At 37.5% G+C, this 24,950-nt stretch overlaps 2 protein-coding genes across 3 annotated transcripts in view; one reads left to right on the plus strand and one right to left on the minus strand.

Annotated features, from left to right (window-relative positions):
* Positions 1–24,950, plus strand: part of LOC125228147 (somatostatin receptor type 2) — a 300,930-nt gene that overhangs the window by 220,023 nt on the left and 55,957 nt on the right. For both annotated transcript variants that reach the window (XM_048132603.1, XM_048132602.1), the window contains one exon: positions 24,822–24,862. The gene's annotated coding sequence lies outside the window, so the exon portion shown is untranslated. The remainder of the gene's footprint in view (positions 1–24,821; positions 24,863–24,950) is intronic.
* Positions 1–24,950, minus strand: part of LOC125228094 — a 64,053-nt gene that overhangs the window by 10,797 nt on the left and 28,306 nt on the right. The gene's annotated exons all lie outside the window — the stretch shown is intronic.

A 24,950-nucleotide genomic window follows, 5' to 3' on the forward strand; every position in this document is an offset into this window, starting at 1 on the left:
ATTGACCGAATTTTTATGCGGTTTTCACTTCACACCCATCTAAAAGGCCGGCAACGCACCTCCAACACCTCTGGTGTTTCGGGTGTCCATGGGCGGCGGTGATCGCTTACCAACAGGCGACCTGTCTGCTCGTTTGCTTCCTATCCCATAAAAAAAATCACACTACGAGTTGTCTTAAATGGGCCATTTTTTTTAAAGTTGTCCCCCCCCACATTTTTTTTTGGATTTGGAATTTTTTATATGGTTTCCACTCAGAATCGCGAGCTCTTTCAATCCTTATAGGAAAAAAAAGTGTCCCAAGGTTTTTTTCCCATACCGTTACCAACCAAACCCAAATACCTATCCAACAATATATCACACGTTACGTTGGGGTTGGAATGAAAAAAAAAATCGGGGGCTGATTTACATGTACGGGGGGTGGTACCCTAACAAAATATTTTTTTTTTTCACTTTTTATTTTACTGTTTTGTCGGCGTGATTCATATACATATTGGTACCAAATTTCAGCTTTCTAGTGAGATTATCCGCGGACGGACGGACGGACGGACGGACGGACGGACGGACGGACGGACGGACGGACGGACGGACGGACGGACGGACGGACGGACGGACGGACGGACGGACTGACGGACTGACGGACTGACGGACTGACGGACGGACAGACAGACATGGCAAAACTATAAGGGTTCCTAGTTGACTACGGAACCCTAAAAAATGGCCCAAATATAATAAAGCCATATTGGACATAGATACCTTATTAAGTATATGTTTATTTCACGTATTTAGATATCTCTCGTCACGTCTGTCCCAGGTCGTTATGTAAAGTATATGTATAATATTACGTATGCCATTATCCAAGCAACTTTACATAATGGCGCTAGAAGCACTTAACGTGTTTAGCTCTAGCGTAGAGAAAATGTCACCATAGAGCTTTTACTCTATACTTCAAAGCCTGTACGACACTCTACAATGAGTTGTCATTTAATAGTTATTTGTTATACAAGGGGGCAAAGTTGTATTTTAACGCCGAGTGTGAAATTGAAAAACGAGCAAGTGAAAGGATTCTATAGTTGAACCACGAGCGAAGCGAGTGGTTCGAGAATAGAATCCTGAACTTGCGAGTTTTTTAACACACGAGAAGTAAAATACATTTGCACCCGAGTGTAACACAAAACTTTTCCCCTCACTATAGCGAGGAAACTACAACGCAAAAAAAATGAATTTATCACTGCTTCCAGTAGTTCCACAGGTGGTAAATCATCTTTATTACTAGATTCATCTACTTTTATCAATTTTAAAGCAGTTCATTTCATTTTATTCAAGGTCAAATTACTTTACCCACTAGTGGATAAAATGCGTTTTTACCCGCTGGTATTAAAGGACAAAACACGTGTTTCCGAGCTAGTGAGGGGAAAAATTGTTTACGCTATAAGGTAAGAAATAACACCCAATTTGGAAATTATTTTGCTGTGTTACATACTTACTGCTTTTCACAATACTTTTGAACAATTTTTATTATATATTATTGAAACCAACAACATACATATACATATGCAGAAAGGGGTAGGCAGAGCACATGAACTACTAAATACTAGTTTCAGTGCCACTCTTGGCAAAAAGGGGTTGAAAGAAATCCAAATTGTGACATTGCAGTGACTGGTTGCCAGCCTCTCGCCTACGTCGCCCGTGTGGTGACGGGTTAAGAATTTCACCGCCCCCTTTCTTCCCGTGGGTGTCGTAGAAGGCGACTAGGGGATATGGGTTAAAATGTGGCGTAGGCGAGAGGCTGGCAACCTGTCCCTGCAATATCAAAATTTCGTTTTCTTTCAACCCTCTATTTGCCAAGAGTGGCACTGAAACTTGAGTAGTGTCATATGCCGCTCTGCCTACCCTTTTATAGGGTACAGGCGTGATTGTATATATGTATGTAATTATGTAAAATTATACTTTTTTTTTTATTATAGGAAAAATAGAAAAATTCACATCTCCGACAGGACTCGAACCTGCGACCCCTGGCTTTGCCGGAGCCAGCCCCGCTCCCAACTGCGCTCCCAATTGCGGTGTGAATTTTTCCATTTTTCCTATAATTTAAAAATATGTATATCGCTCGCAGACGTTTTCTGCATGATAAAAAATAGATTTATGCTAAAACAAATTAAAAATGATGATGATTTCACCAAATGTTACAGCTCATTAGGCTATCAGTAATTATAAATGTCCCAAGTTTCATGAAACACGTGCTTACTAACGACAAAAAGTTACGCAAGTTTCACCAAAGTTTCAGCCTCAAGGCACTAGTCCCACTGCGAGCTAGTAAACTATGAGCTATAAAGACGAACAAAAAAGGTAATGCAACAGCTGCAGTCGCGTCACTACGTGCACTTCAGCTCGTTCGTTGTGCGCGTGCCGCGGCCGCTGCAGGACACCATCGCGAGCGCAGACTTCTGGCTCAAAGGTGTGGTTTTTCGGCGGTTCCGGGGCAACCTGCCGAATCCCACACCGGGGCAAATGACCCAACGGAGCCACGCTGTAACGTCATCGCCCAAATCAATTGTTTAATTTTATTTTTAATTTTGTTCTCTTTTTTGTTATGTAAGTTTCGTGACGCATTGGTTTAACTGTAATGTCATATAAACATGTTTTTACTAAATAATCACTCCTGTGTGAATAAATAATAAATAAATAATCACTCCTGTGTGAATAAAAGAGACACGGCGATGTTTGTAGCTAGTCGCCCAGCGGTGAGTTATTAATAATATTAATATCGCCGTGTCTCTTTTGTTTGCACGGCTCATCTTTTGTTCATTTTTATAGCCGATAGCTCATAGCTTACTAGCTCGCGGCGGGTCCATTGCCTAAGTGACCAAGTAACTTGCTTCTTGATTTAACATTAGGAGGATATTATTTCTACATTCTCTAGATACAATCGAAGACCTTCGTTAGTTTTCTTCTTAAATATTGTCATTTTAGAAAATATTTTTACAGAATATGAAGTCAGTATTCAGGAAGGAATAAAGGACATAGTGTGTGCTGTGTAAGTTTTTAATCTTTTGGATATTACATAATATTATAAATAAAACCTACCGACTGCGCCAAGTAGGTAAATACTTAATCATTATGAAAAACTAGTTTTTTCCCTCAGCTTCGGTTAAATTTGAAAATAGCAGAATGCTCCATAAACATGTCCACCCCCCATTTTAGGGAAGTGGGAGGCTAGAAAGTGACGAAAAGTATAATTTATGTCACTATCCATCCCTTCAATTATCTTTAAAAATCGTGTTAATTCGTCGCTCCGTTTTGCCGTGAAAAATGGACTAACAAACAGACACACACTTTTCCATTTATAATATTAGTATGGACATATGAGAAAACTTTCATTTTTACTCGCTACTTATAAGATAGATTCTCTAAAGAAATAATATGAGCTACCTACTTAGCTCTCATTTAAAATGAAGCTGTAATGCTAAAGCGCGACACTGTAACGAAGTCATTAACTCTTTAACGGGCGAGTCCAACTCGGGTGAGTCCATTACCAACAAAATCAAAAGGGCACATGTCGTATGAAAGTAGATGGTGCTTACGACGTTTTTAGAGTATTATGTGACAGCACTTAGCACTAGTTCTAAGTTGACATTTTAAACCCTGCTGTGTTGCCTTGGTGGTATTAGCTTTGACTTTTGTTATTAAATAAGTTCTTTGACATTTATTGTGTTGATTATTTGAACTGGATTTTTCTTTATTTAAAATTGGATTTGTATAGTTTTATGTCCTTAAAATCTATTTTTAACCCCCGACGCAAAAACGACGGGGTGTTATAAGTTTGACGTGTCTGTCTGTTTGTCTATCTGTCTGTATGTCTGTCTGTGTGGCATCGTAGCTCCCGAACGGATGAACCGATTATTAGATTTTGTTTTTTTTTTTGTTTGAAAGCTGAGTTAGTCGGGAGTGTTCTTAGCCACGTTTGATAAAAAACGGCCCACTATGTCGGGATTCTTTTCAAAATTTGAATTTTGTGGTTAGGTTATTGGAGAGAAAACTTATGATGTGATGTTAACACAGATGTCATATATACCATAGATCAAGCAAACGTATCTACTTAGCGTGTCAAATGAACTCAGTGAAATCCACTGAGTTGTCCGTCTTTACTCGCAGCTTGCAGCTTTCGGGCGTCAATTTTTGTAAGTTGAAGTCAACCAAAACATAAAAAATGCCTCGTTACGTGATATTCAATTGCAACAACACAAAAATTATGAACAATCAAGAGCCTGAGACATATTTAAAATTACAGGCAAGAATCAACTTCAGTACAAAATTTGACACGCTCGGCCTATAAATATATGAATTTGTTTCTTCTATCTAAATTAAGTTCTGTGGATGTTAATAATAATTTGTTGATAACTTTCATCAAAATAGCCAAGTTCATTTTAGATTCCATTAACTCTCAAATAGTCCTTACACCCTGGCGGGTGCTGCCTCTGCGTGATAACGCCCATGATACAGGCAAGGGCAACATCCGCTCGGTGTACCCCTTACATTTCATTAAAGTGTCAAAAGGGCTTCTACGCGTTGGCTTCGGCCCCGCGCACGCCTCCCAAATCTCCGGAACACTATTGTTCCGTGATGGAAAAGACATAAAAATTTGTTGATAATAAGGGCATTTATTTGTGTGATGAGCATGGATATTTGTTCCGTCATGGATGTTTTCTATGTATGTATTTTGTATATTATATACAAAAAATAATCCGTTACCAAACAGACACACGCACAACACAACACATATGTGTGACAGTTTTGATGTCGCACGGGAGTGATCGATGATCACGCGTCGCGTTTGTTAAGCAGTTTTGGGAATATATATCGGTGTCTGAGTACCTGCAACACAAGCCTTCTTGAGCTTACCGTGGGACTCACTCAATGTGTATAAGAATGTCCTTATAATATTTTTTTTTAATTCTAAAACGTCAATTTATCTCAGAGATTCTGATCACGTCTCGTAAATCATCCTGTATACTGATTTTCTACCAACAAAACCTGTAACCTACCTGTATTTTAAACGATAAGACTCGCAGACAACGACAAATGACACCCTAACAGTGACCACACTCTAGTATCCCGCAAGACAGTCCCCGTCCACATTTCCGAGATATGTTACAGTAGAGTGACCACGCGTCATTTGTTCTTGTCTCGGACAAATGGCACGCCGTAGGGTGTCCAGACTGTTTGTCACTTGGGACAATATTTACTGTCTACGATAGAATCGATTTCGGTTTAGTGAGGATCACGGTGTTTTCAGTCAAAGGAAATAGTAAATCCGATGTACTTAGGATATGTTAAGGATAATCAACGATAGAGGGCGTGAAAAACAATTATATGCCGTAGTGCAAGTTGTTCGCTAGATGTCACTGTTACCCCCGCAAACTGGGTAATGACTTGTTGTCGTAAAATGTATAAGTTTTTTTTTTTTTTTTAATACTACGTCGGTGGCAAACAAGCATACGGCCCGCCTGATGTAAAGCGGTCACCGTAACCTATGGACGCCTGCAACTCAAACAGTGTCACATGCGCGTTGCCACCCCATTAGAAACTTGTACACAAGTTACTTGTACACAAGTTTCTAATGGGGTGTTAAGTACACAGCAAAAAGGAGTGTACAAGTTCCAAGGAGGGTTCGGGTTGCCGACGACTCAAAGCACAATAGACGGAACAAGTTAGTTCCGCAAGTCCGCCCGTCATCAGCTCACCGCACCCTCGTTGAGCTCTGGCAGCCTTACTCACCGACAGAAACACAACACTATGAGTAGGGTCTAGTGCTATTTGGCTGCGGTCTTCTGTAAGTATTTTTTGATGTCCAAATTTTTCGTTAGATGTCGCTGTACCACCCGCAAACTAGCGAACGGCATTCTACGGTTAATGATATGTAATTAAATGGTAATTTTATTATTGTCATCTTTTTTGGCTGATTATAAGTCAAATAACTTATTTCTACACGGACTTATGTGATTGGTTGATGGATGATTACATCAAACTTAATTAAAGATTCTGCCATTAATATATGACGTTCCAAGTTTAAAGGGTCCACATGCTTTTAAGGAACTTTTAGGCATGGAAAGTCACATGAAAAGTTGTCGTAACTTAATAATAGATGGCGCTGCATTCGAAAAACTGTTCAATTTACTCTATGGTGAGAATCTAAGGCTTGAAAACACCTCGGACAATGGCGATCAAATATATGAAAGAAGCGCGTTCCTACGCACACAGTCTAAGCTCTTGTAGGCGAACGCGTACTATGCTTATATGAGTGAGATAAGACAGGTTGACTGGTCGCGTTCTTGACAGGCGGTAACTGTGAGGTAACCGAAAGCGGGGTAGGGGACCCTCATCGGGAAGCAGGGTGTGGCCATATACGCTGTACGATAGTACTCTTTATTATACTGTGGTAGAGTGACCATGCTTCATTTGTTCTTGTCTCGGACGGACAGAAGGCCTGTAGGGTGTCCAGACAGTTTGTCACTTGGGACAATATTTACTGTTTGTACAATAGGATCGATTTCGGTTTAGTTAGAATCTAGGGCTAAGGCTATTCTATCATAGGGGGGGGGGAATGAACTTTTTGACCGGCCCAAATCTGTAAGCAGATTTTACTTTTCGACAAATGTTAAATTCAATAAACTGAAACTTTGTTCATTAGAAGTCGGATTTATTAGTTATAGACACACTTTGAATTCCGCCAAAAGTACTTAGAACTGTCACATTTGAGGCAAACGAGCAGACAGGTCGGCCGATGGTAAGCGATCACTGCCGCCCATGGACACCCGAAACACCAGAAGTGTTGGAGGTGCGTTGCCGGCCTTTAAGATGGTACACCCATCTTCCCTTGAAGGTTTGAATGTCGTATCGTTCCGATAGTTCACTCCATAGTTTAGCTGTGCGGGGCAGGAAGTTTCTGGAGAAACGCACGGTGATCTAATATATGAAAGAAGTGCGTTCCTAGCACACAGTCTAAGCTCGTGTAGGTGAACGCGTACGTACCATGCCTGTATTGAGTGAGATATGACAGGTCGACTGTTCGCGTTTTTGACAGGCGGTAATTGTGATGTACCCGAGAGGGGGTGGGCGGCACTTCCAGCGGGGAGCGGGAGTGGTCATACTGTACGATAGTACTCTTTATTACACTGTGTTTGAGGGCTGTCATCCATCTACATGATGGAGATTATGTGCACAAAACGCGAGAATTTAAAGTGTTATAAATGCTTGTCGTCTTGAAAACGGTCTTCCATTAAATATGAAGCCAAATAATAAACTATTCGTATCTTAATAAGGCCCACATTTTATCTCAAACGATAAAAAGAAAATAAATCGATGATCAACCTAAAAAAAGTTCGTTCCTAATTCGATTTCTCAGATGTCAAAGTTATTGAATAAGTACCGCACGAGCGAATCTCATTAAACTTTATAAAACTCGGCCCCGTTTTACCAAAGTCAATTTTGTCGCTGTACACTTGGCAAAATTTAACGGGGTTATGTTAGTCTTACTTTAGAAAATAATGTATTTTGATATTCTACTGGCAAGGTCACGGTGGCAAAAGTGTACGTGCATACAATCAATTGTATCCTATAAAGGTCTAAGAGGCAGAGCACATGAAACTACTCAAGTCTCAATTGAAATTGTGCCATTACAGCGACAGGTTGTCAGCCTCAATAAAACTTACACTTAAGTTGCGGAAAAAGTTATAGTATGAATTTTCTGAGATGAACTTTTCGCTTTTGCCCTAATCTGTTAAACAAAGGCCTTTGTTTCTATTATTCGCGGCGGTTAGCTCCCGTTTCCACAGCATGTGCTAAAGTCTCAGTGTAGTTAAAAGGAAAGTGTGTGTGTGTCTATTTGTTTGTCTGTCTTTCACAGCAAAACGGAGCGACGAATTGATGTGATTTTTTATGTGGAGATAGTTGAAGGGAAGGAGAGTGACATAGGCTATTTTTTGTTTCTTTTTGACCCCCCACTCCCCTAAAATGGGGGGTGGACGTTTGTATGGAGCATTCCGTAATTTTCGAATTTCTAGTTTTCTAATATTTTAATAAATTAAAAATTTTCATTTGTTGTACAACTAGCGTTATGATCTGATTGTGTAAACTAGTCTTAAAATTCTATATTATTTATGTTCCATTCGGTTTCCTTGTATGTGGGTTAGTTTTGCACATTTTAATTTTCATCAATCACCCGTTGACCACGAACACTGTAAAGAGTTCGAAACGTCGGGATGTATTATAAATTAATGATACGCGATATAAGCGTTTTCACAGTTTTATTTCATGACTGACTATCGCGCTAACCGAAGACAATATTTTAAATAAATCCAGCCATATTTTAAATTTCAGGAAAATTAAAAATAAAGGACACATTTTTCAACTCACAACATTTTTTAGATTAAATAAGCGAAAATTCGATACTCGTGTTAGGAATTACATTTTTCCGGAAAATTTGACACCTATTTTTAGAGCTAAAAGGTTTGCTCTAATTAAAAGAACACGAGATACTTTTTGAAATTTTTAGTTTAATGGCTTAAAGAATTATTTTTCATTATACTCGCTCGTAAACAGTGTTTTACATGCCGCTATTTTACCGCCCTAGGGCGGTAAAGTGAATACCTGCATTCCAAGACCTGTCAAAAATTACAAGATGGCGGAAGAATGTCCGAAATGTCAGCGTGGGTATTTCAAGACATTTAGTTTCAAATTTGGTTATTACTTTGCGAGTGTAATAAATAACATTGTGTATATCACGGGCGGCTGACGGATTACAAATTCGAGTTATTAAAACCCTTCGGCGTCGGGCTTCAAACAGCCTCTCGTTCGTAATCCTTCACTTTCCGCCCTTAATACACAATGTAGGTAATAACTAGAGCCTGCAGCATATGTCACAAAGTTTTGCAACATAATTCCAGAATTCACTGTACAATAAACCTTCAAAGTTTCCACAAGGCTAGTTTCCAGCTGACCCAAGCGGGATAAATAAAAACCACACTGTTTCTAACTAAAACTCGCGTTTTGGTATGAGCCAAAGACATATAAATGACGAAATAAAACGAGAAGCCGTTGCAATGACAATTTTTTTTAAATACTCGACGGATAGTGACATGACCGTATAGGTTACACAATATAGACAACAGATGGCGCTGTTAGTAGTTAACCTTCAAGTCAATATGCAAATGAAAATGAAATGAAAATGAAAATGAAATATTTATTTTTCAAGTAGGCATATTACAATGCGCATATGAACATCAAATAAAGCTACGCCGGCTCTAACCCTACGCCTCAGCCTCGAGAAGATTTCAGTCCCCCTCAGTTGGGAGGGGGGTATCCACTATGGGACCGGCAAGAAACTCGGCGGGCAACTTCTTTTCAAAACATTACATCTTATAATTAACATGCATTAAATAACAAGATACAATTTAACATGCAAAAGTATTCATCAAAGAATATGAACAGACTAGGTACTCTATGGAAATTAGTTTCAATAAATTATATTATTGCTTATAATATAATTTATTATTAATTATATTATAAATTATATTATATACGTCGTTCTTCTTCAGAGAAAACATATCAAATTGTCACAGAAGAAAAAGATAATATGAACCTCAATATCATTAAATATGTAATTTACCTACACAACATAAAATATAAAATATTTGATGTGCTTTCTTATCTGAACTGTGTCCTCTATACATAATACAATTATTTTAATTGCTATTCGTTTTTTGTAGTTCCTGGTTCGGGCCGTGCACGTTTGTCTGTCAAATAGTCCTCGACTTTGTAATAAGCCTTGCAAGCAAAGTATGGCTTGTACATACAGTGCGTAAACGTAATAAGGGCGATAAATGAAACCAGGCGTATTATTCAATACTGTTATCATTAATTAAGAGGTGTTTTTGATTTACTCTTAATTTTCACCCCATAATGAATTTTTGAAAAAAATCTCAGCAGCAATGTACTGTAAACGTGGTTGCGATGACAATCAATGACAACTGTCAACGAGCGTTTAACGGGAGTATGTTTGCATTACGTTGCGGGCCGAATTAATTTGTATGGATAAAAAAAATATTTCAATTTTAAGTAAAAGTTATCTAATTACATTTTATACGTCCTATACTCACCACCGTTAAGAGGTTCGCCCGTATTAGGTTTACACCCTGTATAGATGTCTAAGTTGACAGAAACGTAGCTCCGAACCATCAAGAGGACGTCTAGATGCGCTAATATTTTGACAATTTTAACACATTTTAAGTTAAGAATATCGGCCAAATTGTCAAAACTGAGGTTTAAAAGTTTCAAGCCTGTGTCGATAGATGGCAGTTTATGCACTCAGACTACACATTTTATTTTAACAGTAATTCTTATATTCGATCCTCTTTGATATAAACTCAGTTGCAGCAGTTTAATAACAGAACAACTTTTACACATAAAGTTTCAACTACCCACATTTCCCGGTTAGTATAATGCTGTATATTTTAAGCATAGTAAGGTTTAATTTTGTTTGTTCGTAAAAGAAGTCCCTTATGAGTTGGTTTCATTTATGTGTCCTAGTTTTTGTTGCTTGATTAAATATCTAGAGAAGGTCGAATGTTATGAATTGTGGTCTAGAAATCTAGATGTAGGAACGCTATGATGGATAAACCTGGCTAACTTAAATCCCACACCTCTCCCTTCTAACTTTACTGCTAGCAACAACAAACAGACACACACACTTTCTCATTTATAATATTATTTATAGTATGGATTTCTTTTGTCTAACAGAAGTTATCTGTCATTGAACTCAGCAACTTAACCAAAAATAACCCCAATCTCATTGCACTAAAGTTCTCAATAGGTCAATAAGTTCGTAAAGTATTGCATTCGTCTGTCCCTGGCGAGTTTCGTTCAACGAGTGTGTTTTCCATAACGCAATCAGCATAAAAACGATTCTCGTAAAACTGGATAGGGTTGTCAAAATATTCTATACTTTTCGACATTTAAAAAACATAAAAAAATACTTACAATACATACATACATGACGCCCGTAGATGTCATATACACTATAGATCAAGCAAACGTATGTAGGTAGTGTGTCAAATGAACTCAGTAAAATCCACTGAGTTGTCCGTCTTTAATCGCAGCTTGCAGCTTTCGGGTGTCATTTTTTGTAAGTCAACAAAAACATTAATTATGCCTCGTTACGTGATATTTAATTGTAACAGCACAAGAATCATAAACACTCAAGGGACTGACACGCATTTTTTTCTACACAGATGGTATTTTTTTAGCAAGAAGTAGTTCATTTCTTGTCATCCGTACTGAAAAACGTGGTACGATACATGTGCGCAGGGAATTCGAAACGAGTGGCGATGGTATCGTAGTGTACTATTTCATATCCCACTTGAAAACAGATTAACCTCGCCACACATCTCCTATCTAATCCCACTTTCCACAAATAAATTGCAATAATCCTACCGCGTCCGAAAACATAATGTTATGCGCATTTATATGAACTGATTGAGACCAATATGATGTATACGGTGTTTATTTGCTTTGAAATACCAAAATAAACAACCAATCATCATCAATCAAACTTCAGGCCAGAAATGAAATCAGTCATGCTTTAAATTAAGGGAAATTGGAAGGTCGTGTTATTCATTGTTTTTATTTTTCGGTGAAAGTATATGTATCATAATGTATGTGTATTTTCAGACTTAGGGCCGGTTGCATCAAATCGTTTATTGCAAGAAAGATGTGAGTGTTGAGATGACGAAAGATAGAGGAGAATGGAAGAGACCCCACATAACGTGGGATAAGGGTAGGAAGAATAAGGTGTCCCCAATTAGCGCAAGTCGTTAACAAAAATTTATTCGCCGTCAGTTTTGTGACGACAAATTATCATAAAATAATATCTAAAAATTTACTTTTTTCACATTCTGAATGTAGATTATCGCTTAAAGTTTATGTAAGTTTATTTAAGCAGGTATTTAGGGTTCTCAAAGGTCGGCAACGCATAAGTGGCTCCCCTGATGTTGCTTATGTCCATGGGCGGCGATGACTGCTTACCATCAGGCGGCTCGTCTGCTCGTTTGCTGCCTATTTTCATAAAAAAAAAAAAAAAAAAAATGTAACTAACACAAAAACAATATTTTTATCGACATGCTTAGTTATCATCACAAAACTGACAGTGAGTTAATTTTTGTTAACAACTTACGCTAATTGGGGGGTCCCAAATTCTGAAAAAGCCCGTCACTGTTAAAGCGTTCGTCAAATTTTATTGTATGGGAAGTTCCATATACATCTGCTGCGTGACAATCATGTGTCTGTGGTTGATGCAACCTGGCCCTTATTCTTGTCAATTTTCATATTTGCGATGTAATACTGCACGCTATGGTTTCAACAATCATAATTACGGTTGCTATTTGTGAATAACAAAAGAAAGTCTCAAAATATACCAATAGGTCCACAGAGTTTATCCGCCGCGTGAACTCCTATATGCCTGAAGAGGGGCCCCCGAATTGGCCCGAAACATGTCGCAGCAATAGCGATATAATAACGTGAGTACAACCGTAGATTCATTAATTATTTGAATATGTCTCACGAAAGTTTAACCTGTATAGTGACAACCCTAGCTGTATTCAATAAGGAGCACAACCGACGTCTCAGCGATCCGCTACGTTTTCAAGATACACTACTTTTATTGAAATCATACTAGTGGCAACCCTAGTTTATACACCACGCAAAACTACAACTTATCCAAACAGCTTAAGTCTCAAATTTCAATGGCATCGATCCGCAATTCTCGTTTCATTAATTCTATCAGCATTTTCACGGGAAATTGGGTTTTAAGACATTAATTTTAAATGTACAATTCGCTTGGCGCGCATTCAAATGAGAATTCGTCCAATATTTGGGACCTATATGTAGTTATGAAACTGTGACAAATAGAATAGGTAGGGGTCATTGACCTGTCTGGATCGTCGCCGAAAAGTTTGAAAGCGTGTTCCGATCGCTTATTGAGTCGTATCAAAAGATTTGCCACTGAAATAATATTAAAATATTAATCCATACTTCCATACTAATATTATAAATGGGAAAGTGTGTGTGTCTGTTTGTTTGTCCGTCTTTCACGGCAAAACGGAGCGACGAATTGACGTGATTTTTTAAGTGAAGATAGTTGAAGAGATGGAAAGTGACATAGGCTACTTTTTGTCTCTTTCTAACCCCCCACTTATAAAATGAGTGGTGGAAGTTTGTATGGAACATTGCACAATTTTCGAATTTAACGCGAGTGAAGACGCGGGCAAAAGCTAGTGTTAATGAGCATTTCTTTTTTTTGCCACATTTATGAAGTGTGATATTTTTGAAAAAAAAAAATGATGTTTCTACTCAGAATTACTAGCCTTTTCAATCCTAGTAGTTAAAAAAATTGTCAATAAAAAAAAAATATTGGCAAAAACAAAAGAAATGCTCTAATATAAATAGATGGAGACGCCTTAAACAAATCAAGCTAGCCCCAAACTCAGCAAACCTTGTACTATGGGTGCTAGGCGACGATATACTTATATTTATTTATTTATTTATTTAAACTTTATTGCACAATTGGAAAAAAAGTACAAATGGCGGACTTAATGCCTTGAGGCATTCTCTACCAGTCAACCATAGGGCCAAACAGAAATTCGCGAATGTGGATGCAGTGAGAAATATAAATTTAGAAAGCATGACAACTATTGACAAGTATAGCAATATTATTTACATACAATCAATATAATACATAAATATAATACATAAATATAATACATTCATATCATTACAAGTATACTTATACACAAATATAAATACAAATATACATACAAATAATATACACCGTGTTTCACTTAACACTAAAAACCTGAAAACAGTTTGTTCAGAATCGAGAGTAGAATCGATTGAGCTATATCTTGATGGGGGTAATATTTTTATTTAAATTATTTTTTACGTGCCTATTCTATTGTACTCGTAAGACAACATTGTGTACATCGCATTGCTAGAGGTTGTTTACCTTTTTCAGTATTTAGGGGTATTAATACTGGCTGGTTACTTGGACGATTATTTTTTCCGCTACGAGTTTGACGTTGTTTGTCAGTTTAATCTTAATGTTTATCATAAGTCATAACAAATTGAACTCGTACCTAATTACAACCTTGTCATTTTGAATATGGGGTTTAAATTTGCTTACTGCGATTACCTGTCCAATTTGAAGTTTACTGTGACAAAGCTTTAAAGTGTTTTACAGTGACATCTTAGCTGTCTATTAGTAAACCTTATGTCGTTGCAGTAACGTACACAAATAAATAGTTTTATGGTTTATGGTGGAAGTTAGCAATTATTTTATTGAGTGTAGAGCTAAAAGTCAAGTAGGGCTGTACATAAAATTAAAAATTCATTTAAAAAAAATCATCAGATTAAAAGAAGAGTTAAAAAAAATAAAAATCAGTTGGGGTGTCTGAGGGTTTGAGTGTTACCGGAAACACGTTGTATTATAAACATACATTTTTATTTATTTTATATAGATACATACATATTAATTCACATATTAGAAATAACCTAGTTACAAAATGTCATGAGAATCTTATGGTTTTTCTGTTACTTTATTTTGGAGCCAAATATACATTTTGTTAAACAATCATAATTACTATAAATCATGATCGTTCTTTCAAAATGCCTGTGCATGGAAATGTTAATTTTCCTGGCGAAGTAATCTCAATCGCGGCATATACAAATCCGTGATCTCTGCCTATCCCTCTATTAGTACGAGTAATCCCTCTGGTAAGGTATGAAAATGTGTAAAATGAGACGTGACGAATGTGGACACTCTTCACCAGTAGTCTCCACGCCACTCGATCCTGGGCCCGGTGCATGCTAGCCTGCAAAGTGGTCTTTGTCACAATAAAATAAAATATACACACATTTTTAATCGAAAATACGTAGTCATCATACACTTTTAATATCCAAAATCTATAAAGATAAAAAAACCGCCCCCCGCGATTGTCCCATACGATTTTTTCTTATTTTGTTATAATTTTCCGTACATGTTGTGTGGGGTAACAAAAGAGGAAAGTAACAAAAATGAATGGAAATTCTGGGGCACTTTTTGTCTCCCAGTGAGATTGAAAGTACTCGTGATTCTGAGTACAAATGACCTAAAATTCCCTAAAAAAATCGAAATAAAAAATGGCAATTCGATATGAGTCCAGTAGCATATTCTTATATTCTTAACCGTTCGACTCTTTGACTCACAAAAACTTTGGAATATTTTTTGGTCGACAAGTTTTCCGCAACTTATTATTAACTTACGCGTTTTTGGATAAGCCAGTGTCTCTTAGAAGTTTTCTATACAAAGAATAAGATGTTTGTACTTGCCGCAATTTCAAGTGGCGACTGATGTTATAGTACTATCCCTCTCTCTCTTACTGGGTCTCTATCAGCATGATAGAGATGGCAATATGACTTCAGTCGCCAGTATAGTGTTTCGAAGTTTGTGTTAGAAGTTTGAGTTCACTCAATGAATAAATTCATGACAGGAGTTCGTTGTATGTATTAAGTTGAAAAGTTTTCTTCTTAGGTTGTAAGACTGGTTAGTTATAAATAACTAGCTTTTGCCCGCGGCTTCGCTCGCGTTAGAAAGAGACGAAAAGTAGCCTATGTCACTCTCCATCCCTTCAACTATCTCCACCTAAAAAATCACGTCGATTCGTCGCTCCGTTTTACCGTGAACGACGGACAAACAAACAGACACACACTTTCCCATTTATAATATTAGTAAGTAAGTATGTATAATGTTTGAAAAAGTTAATGTTCTAACTCACTATTCGCCATTTTTAATCATCCATACTAATATTATAAATGGGAAAGTGTGTGTGTCTGTTTGTTTGTCCGTCATTCACGGAAAAACGGAGCGACGAATAGACGTGATTGTTTGAATGGACATAGTACGAATACGATTGTTTGAATGGACGTAGTTGAAGTGATGGAGAGGAACATAAAAAAAAAGTTTTATTTCAGGCAACACGTACAGTTATATACCCATATCAATAAAACTTAGCTACTATCTAACTCTTTCTACCCCCCCCCCCCCCCCCCCAACCCCCGCGCGCATCGCGCGATGACCCACAACAAACCTTTGCATGTTTTCCTTGCGTGGCCGTGACAATTTATAGGACTATCGGGACTTCGGGTTCAAATTAACAAAAAAAAATGGCGTACACATTTTTTTCTATTGATTTTTATTTACCGATCCATTTTTATTGTTATATCAATCATCAATAACAATAACAAAATGAATGTTTCTGATTAAAACATTTTTTTCTGTTGTTTTTCTTAATCACTGTTATGTGATCGAAGCTCAAGGGCACTACCTTCTTTTAATCGACCGAAAAAAAGAAAAAAAAAAGAAGTGTCTCAATTGGACTGATTTTTTTTTTGTATGCGAGGAGAAAACGTATAATCTCCCCCCCCCCTCTCTCCACTTCCCATAGAGGGTGGAGTTTGTATGGAGAATTCCGCAATTTTCGATTTTAACGCGTGCGAAGCCGCGGGAAAGGCTAGTATCTTTTCTTTCCATCAACGCATGTTAGTATCTTTTCTTTCCATCAACTAAGGTACTTCCCAGATCATATTATAAATAAACGACTCAAATCAATCGTCAAGAATAATAGTTTCGTTTCAACACACACGTGGAACTGTTCAGTCGTGGGAATAGTTCAAATGCTCACATAAATCAACATACGTCTGATCGAAGCTATCAGAACACACCTGAGTGTTGTGTTGACATGTAGTAAATCTGTGTATTCAGAATCAAAAGAGTGATATTGTTAACTAGATAAATATAGAATTAATATATAATTATTTGATGTGGTATACGTGTAAATAGCATGTGTAGTTGGAAGAATATCTTGGTGGTTCTGCTGGGAGGAAAATCTATCGCAGAACCACTTTGACATTAGATTTACACAAAAACTAGGCATATAGAATTTTTCCAAATGGTCCTAGAATTTTATAGATATCTTATAGATATTTTCTGATATGTTTATGTTTCCGAAAGACAGTATGGTTCTGCCGGGGAGCATGACGTGAATATGGCAGGTCGACTATTCGCGTTTTTGACAGGCGGTAACTGTGAGGCAACCGAGAGGGGGTGGGCGGCACTTTCAGCTTGGAGCGGGAGGGGCCATACTGTACGATAGTACTCTTTATTATACTGTGATACAGCGGGGCAAATCTCGACCGGGGGGCAATTGTAACTGATCCATTTTTTCCATTATCACACTATGATGTTGAGTTCTACATGCACTGAACACGCCTACCATATAATATAACAGGTGGACACTCTATTTAATAATGCAAACATTGTAAAACATGGAAAAATGGACCAGTTACATTTGCCTCCCAGTCGAGATTTGACCCGCTGTACCTTATGAGAATTAAATATTCTCCCCTACACTTTTATTGCAATCAAATTTTAAGTGGAAGAGAGTGGGCTCGTCGATTTTTTTTTTTTTTTTTTTTTTTTATATTATAGGTATAGGACATTCTTACACAGATTGACTGAGGCCCACGGTAAGCTCAAGAAGGCTTGTGTTGTGGGTACTCAGACAACGATATATATAATATATAAATACTTATATACGTAGAAAACATCCATGACTCAGGAACAAATATCTGTGCTTATCACACAAATAAATGCCCTTACCGGGATTCGAACCCGGGACCGCAGCGTAGCAGGCAGGGTCACTACCAACTGCGCCAGACCGGTCGTCGTCGATGATTCCGCCGTCAAGGTTTAGGATTAGGAAGGCACTCGTTTTATGAATACAATTGGCTGCGGAGCCGTTTTAACCGACTTCAAAAAAAGGAGGAGGTTCTCAATTCGACTGATTGTTTTTTTAGTGCCAAGATTTGGTTGTCTTTGTAGCATCGACGACGACAATCTTCGACAGACGACGTGTTTCAATTTCTCTCCTCTCAACTAATAGGAATTTGATTTGTTGCTATAGTTGCGTAAAGATGGCAGCACATGTATCTACTTCGTAAACCTGTATAGTATGAATTTTCTGAGATGAACTTTTCGGTTTTGCCCTAATCTGTTAAACAAATGCCTTTGTTTCTATTATTCGCGGTGGTTAGCTCCCGTTTCCACAGCACGTGCTAAAGCCTCAGTGTAGTTAAAAAGCAACTATCATGATAGCAATAAGGTTCAAATTTATTAAACAGTTTGCAGTGTGCAGGTAACTTTTTTTGAAGATGACAAAACGTGTTATCTCCGAAATGGCTTTTTATGGATTTGAACCTTATTGCTATATATATAGTTGCTTTTTAACTACACTGAGACTATAGCACGTGCCGTTTAAACGGGAGCTAACCGCAGCGAATAATAGAAATAAAGGCCTTTGTTTAACAGATTAAGGCAAAAGCGAAAAGTGCATCTCAGAAAATTCATACTATATCTATATCGTAAACCTGTAAAGGTTTCATGTAGGAGGTGCAAGCACCTACTGCTTGTCCTTAGACTTGATTAAAGGCGTCTAGTCTTACAAAGATGACATATAGAAGAGAAATTTCGACGGCTTCCCCTGTGACGGTAAAGACGGTTCGAATCCGGTCTTCGCCACTGGTGGTGTCCGTCATTTTTTCTCTAATATATGGCATCTTATTTCGATTCTTAATTCATCTCCTCTCGTCTCTAGTTCCCTTTTTTCCGCACTTGAATCGCATTCAAACATTCTCGGTTGCCATAACAACACGATTGTCTACCAATCAGCGTGGTACTCATTAAGGAATCTCTTTGAGTAGGTGCTTAAGTTAATACGGCATACAAGGCATGAAGGACGTGATATAGGGATAATGAGGATTTATATTTGGGGAATAGGTCGTTTATATTAAATTATGGTTTCCTCATTATTTTGGGCTGTTTCATAATTGAGTTGGTTATATATTTATATTAGCGAAGCGCTGGTAGCCTAGCGGTAAGTACGTGCGAATTTCGTTCCGGAGGTCGCGGGTTCGAACCCCGGCTCGCACCAATGAGTTTTTCGGAATTTATCCGAGTAGACATCACGTGATTTTCTCAACAATATTCTCATATCAAAATTATCCGCATTTCCCGTATGAAAACTATGGTAAAGTGCAAAAACTTGATGTTCTGCGCAAAAGTGCGAAGCTCTCTAAGAATGGTGCTACCGCGGGACGCTTTCTTCCAGGTGGAATAGGAGGTCCTAATTCTACAAAAACCTTAAATAGTTAGGTATTTATATTTATATAAGTCCCTATTTTTTCTATAACGTAGTCCAATAAAATCAAGTCTTTAGTGTTCTTTACATATCCCGCACCTTTTTTGGTCTTCTCTGTTTGGCCTAAAGGTTGACTGGTAGAGAATACCATGTAGCATTAAGTCCGCCTTTTGTAACTGTATATTTTTACTGTGCAATAAAGTTTAAATAAATAAATAAAAACCGGAAAATCACGACGGAAAGACTTTTGCCTCATTTCCTGTCCGGCAGTCATTGAGGCTACCTTAATTACATAAATGGCGGTAAAACACCATATGCATTTCTGTTACTGAAAACTTGTGGCGCCCGCTAACTGGTTCGATTTCAGCCGTGGGCAACTTGGGGAGGCTAAAATAGGTGGTGGGGACATCTTACACAGATCAACTTAGCCCCAAACTAAGCAAAGCTTGTACTATGGGTGCTAAGCGACGATATACATACTTAAATAGATAAATACATACTTTATGCATAGAAAACATCCATAACTAAGGAACAAATATCTGTGCTCATCACACAAATAAAGCCCTTACCGGGATTCGAACCCAGGACCGCGGCTTAGCCAGGCAGGGTCACTACCGACTGAGCCAGACCGGTCGTCAAATAAAGCCTAAAATAGTCCAATAAAGATGTTAAATGTAAATACCCCGAACCGTCACTAATGCCGAAAGTCTAAACGCATTACATTTGACAGCCATCGGACCTGGATTTATTATATTTCTTTGACAGGCTTTTAAGGGCCGGCGGTCAAATATACGGGTAATAAATTACTACGAGAATTCCTACAAATATCGGCCTTTAGCGGCAATAATAGGACCGATATTCGTTTATCGATGATTTGGCAACAATGATTGGACGAATTTATCCAGAAGGTTAGCTAGAAAGAACGGAAATTCTGCAGGTAACGTTCCCATTGTGAAAGACGTACAAAAAGAACATCAAATAATGTTATATTTCAGTACAGAGGGTGAATTTTTCCCGCACTACTTCGCAAAGTAATTCATTTCTTGTGAGTCTCGATCTCATAGGGTCATATGAACTAAAATGTCGTACCATACACGTACGAAGAGGAAATTCGAAGCTCGTGTCCATTTAAAACAATCCTACTCTTATTGTTGATGGCAACGTAAAGAATTCCGCACTAGTTTAAGCAATATTCACAACGGGTCCATATTGGCTCATATAAAATTATTTGTTATAAAATTATTGTTTATACCGATTTGTGCTCCGAATGATCATTTCTCATAATTTTACTTATCATAATTTTGTTTCATTATTATCAATAGTACTACTATCACTGTTCATAATAATCATTGAGTCGAAATTTTTTAATCATAAATTCTCACGGTCAACCTAACACGCTCCTCCTCGCTACGCTCGTTGTCGCACCTAACTGGACTGTCACATGTAAAGTCTGATCTGTTAACAATAATATAATGATAAATTATATTACTCGCAATCGTTATGATCAATAAGTATATAAACATAAACATTAGTATAAAACGTATTTATGATGAATGACATTATGAACATAAGTCATTCGAAGTTACGATAGTTATTAACATAAAATTGTTATAAATAATGATCGTTATAATGTAAAATTGTATGAGAAACATTTTCGGACTACCAATAATCTATATAACAATTTTAGAACTTTGGCGCACCCATTCACAACAGTACATGAGTATACAAATAATTCCGCACTTGTATCGTAATGTACTGTTGTGAATATTCTTTTTGATTTTTTCAAATAATTACACTACTTATAGGTAAATTGACATAAGGTGCAGCGGGGAAAATCTCGACTGGAGGGCAGTTGTAACTAATCCATTTTTTCCATTATTACAATATGATGTTCAGTTCTACATGTATCCACTGAACACCTACCACACATAACCGGTGGACACTCTATTTAATAATGCAAACATTGTAAAACATGGAAAAATGGACTAGTTACATTTGCCCCCCCCCCCCCAGTCGAGATTTGTCCCGCTGTACCTTAATAATATATACACAAAATAAAAGTACCGGAATTTTAGATATAGAGTAGCATATTTAAAACTTATGGTAGCCACATAGAACTGTCAAGAAAAATTGCTCGACATTCATTAACTGGCGGCCGGCAGTTGTCACAATATATTTTCCCTTAATATATCAAGGCTTTCTTGTTAACACAGAAAATGTCGCGAAAATTTCTTATAAAAGTACTACACATATACAGGCATAAACTAATACGTGTATTCCGAAAAACGGTTGTAATGTTTTCACTTACATTCAAGTGTTTTAAGGAGTCTTTTAAAGGTATATTTTCTTTACATTTATTTAAACCTACGAGGTAGGCCATAGCGAATGATATTCCGCTTTGTGTGGTAGGGCACCTCACAGCGGATATCATCTCGCTCGAATCTAGAGCAGAGCCCAACTGGGGAAGTACCTCCGCCTTACAGAAGACCACAGTCAAATAGCACTAGACCCTACTCATAGTGTTGTGTTCCTGCCGGTGAGTAAGGCTGCCAGAGCTCAACGAGGGTGCGGTGTGCTGGTGACGGAGGGATCTACGGAACTGATTTGTTCCGTCTAAGTATTGTCCTTGGAGTCGTCGGAACCCGAACCCACCTTGGAAATTAAGCCCGTGTTAAGTACACAGTCACATCAAAAAGGAGTGTAGGTACAAGTTTCTAATGGGTCGGCAACGCGCATGTGACACTCCTTTAGTTGCAAGCGTCCATAGGTTATGGTGACTGCTTTCCATCAGGTAGACCGTGTGCTTGTTTGCTACCGACGTAGTATAAAAAAAATTTAAAGATGCTCTTTGCAATTGAGGGGTTGATGAGGAATTTATGATATTGTGATATAGAAAATATTAGCTACAAGATATCGAGTATCAACCTCCTTCAACAAACAAATGGACATTCGATTTATCATAGAACCCATTATCTCAGTAAATAATTGTATTCTTTTTAATACCACGTCGGTGGCAAATAGGTATACGGCCCGCCTGATGGAGATCGGTCACCGTAAGCTATGGACGCCTGCAACTCAAGGGGTGTCACATTCGCGTTGCCGACCCATTACAAACTTGTACACTCCTTTTTTGAAGAACCCCATACTGTAGTTCATCGGGAATACCTTGACAGGGAGCTCATTCCACAGCCGGAGCGTTCGTTCGGAGTATTCTGTAACAAGACAAATTATAACCGGGCTTCAGTGTATCACAGGGTCGAGCCATCGACCGCGCCCGAAGAACTCCGAGCGCCGCCGACCGGATCAAATAAAAGGCCGCGCCCGCGCCGAGTCTAATAAATAACTTCTAACAAGTTAATACTTATATTATTATAATGTAAAATACCCTATAATGGACAGTGATGCCATTATGGACAAAAAAAACACAAATCCTTAAAAATAAGTATCTAAAATAAGTTTCTAAAAACTGACGGCATTGTACCACAAATAAAAGTCATAGAGCTGCTTAATTTTGAAGTTTCATTAAATTCGGTTATTTCTGAAGGATTTGGCGGCAAGATAAGTCATTAGTTTACTGAAAAAATCATCAGGGCGAATTTTTAGTAACATTGCTAAGAGAATTGAGTTCATGTATAAAATAATAAATAAATAATACTCGGTGTAAGCTTGAATGAGTTTTACTTACTGCATTAAAGATAAGAAGATCCAAAGATATAAAGAAATAGTGTTATTTTGCGAATATCCATAACAGAAACCGAAAAATTGCATACATCCTTTGATGGACAAGGAACAATTTACGATACCAAAATTTACAAGAAGCAATTCTATGTTAAAATAACGCAAACTAATTTTATTTGGGGTATATAGAATTGACTCATTGAGTATCAATGGCTTCAAAAGTACAAATTTTTACATATTTCGCTATCCATAACGGGGGATCCACGGAGAACTGACGTCCATGACTGGAGAAAAAACACTTCGTTTTAATTTGTTAACTGTGAGGAAACCAATAGCAGTATCCTATTCGGCGATATGCTTGCAATATAAAAGAAGGATAGACATTAGAACGATAGAAAGAAGGATTTAACACGCTTAGCGGTAGAATTTTTACATGTATCAGTAAAATATAAAAAATAGGCAAAAAACAAACATTTTAAACTGTCCATGATTGGGTCCGTCACCTTACAAATATATAATATCGTTGTATGAGTACCCACGACATAAGCCTTCTTGAGTGGGACTAAATCTGTCTAATAAGTATATCCTATAATAATTATTTATTTAAAATGAAAATTTTCATGACGCTTTCGCTTTTAACTTAATCTAAATACTCGTGGAAAGGCCCAATAGTAATTTAATAATGGCACAATAGAAATAACCCAGTTCTCAGGCACGAGTAAATTTTAATTTACTCGCCCTTTGTTTGATTTCCTAATTACATTAATTCCTAAGTTAATCAAAAGTTATTCATTCAAAACAACAAATTTCTTCAAGACAGTTTTCATTAAACAATTTGGTGACATTTTTTTATACCTTTGATTCGCGTTCATGCTGATTAAATTTGTCTCTCTGGAAAAAAATCTGATAAATCTGATAATTGAGTACTTAACATTTATTTTGTTTTTTAATAAATAAAAATAAAAAAATAAAAAAGTCTTTTATTCCGACTCACTTTTAACTTATTACTACTTACATCTATATGTTATACTTTATTTAAACGAGCGGACCTCTTCGTGAGTCCTCCCAGTTTGCGCCATCTCTCTCTATCTTGGGCTTCAGTGTGCCAATTTCTCGGGACATGCTTTATTATGTCATCTATCCATCTAACCTGTGGTCGTCCTCTGTTTCGTTTACCAGGTGGTCCTTTCCAGGTTGTGCTTCTTTTGGTCCATCTAATGCCCATTTCCACTTCATGTGTATGCAATGTTCGAGGGCGTCTACAAGCATAGTTGTTTCTCTTATTTTTGAGCTCTTAATTTTATCTAGTTTTTTAATATTTAGTATTGTACGTTCTTGTGCTCTCTGGCAGGTTCTAATTTTTTGTTTTATGTCTTTTGTGTAGGTCCAGGTTTGGCATCCATAGCTGAGACATGGTAATAGGCAGGTGTCCATGACTTTTTTGTTTTTTTAACTAGATTTTACCGGCGGCTTCGCTCGCGTTAAATTTGTAAATTTTGAAATGCTCCATACAAAGTAACCCGTCCCCCTCCCCCTTTTAGAGAAGTTGGGGGGTTAGAAAGAGACAAAACGTAGCCTTTGTCAATCTTCATCTCTTCAACTATCTCCACTTAAAAAAATCGCGTAAATTCGTCGCCCCGTTTTGTCGTGAAAGAAGGATAAAAAAACAGACACACACTTTCCCATTTCTAAAATTTGTTTTAAATTAAAACCAGAAAAGGACTTTAAGAATTGTGTGTAAGAATTAAATTGAGTAAGAGTAAGAACTTAAAATCAATAAACTCTAACCAATAGGTACTAAGGACATGTCTTCACAAGAAATACTCTACGGCAAACGTTTTAAAACCAGCTTTTTTGTTACAGGTGTTCCAGCTGCCGGTGAACACCAGATGCTCGCCACTGAGGTAATTGTTTATTGATTCCATTTCGTTTCAACACAACTTTCTTTGTTCTGTGTTAATGTGTAAACAGTTGGGTTACCCTCATCTGGCA

The sequence above is a fragment of the Leguminivora glycinivorella genome, chromosome 7 (assembly GCF_023078275.1).
Source record: "Leguminivora glycinivorella isolate SPB_JAAS2020 chromosome 7, LegGlyc_1.1, whole genome shotgun sequence".
In the NCBI taxonomy this organism is placed as follows: Eukaryota; Metazoa; Arthropoda; class Insecta; order Lepidoptera; family Tortricidae; genus Leguminivora; species Leguminivora glycinivorella.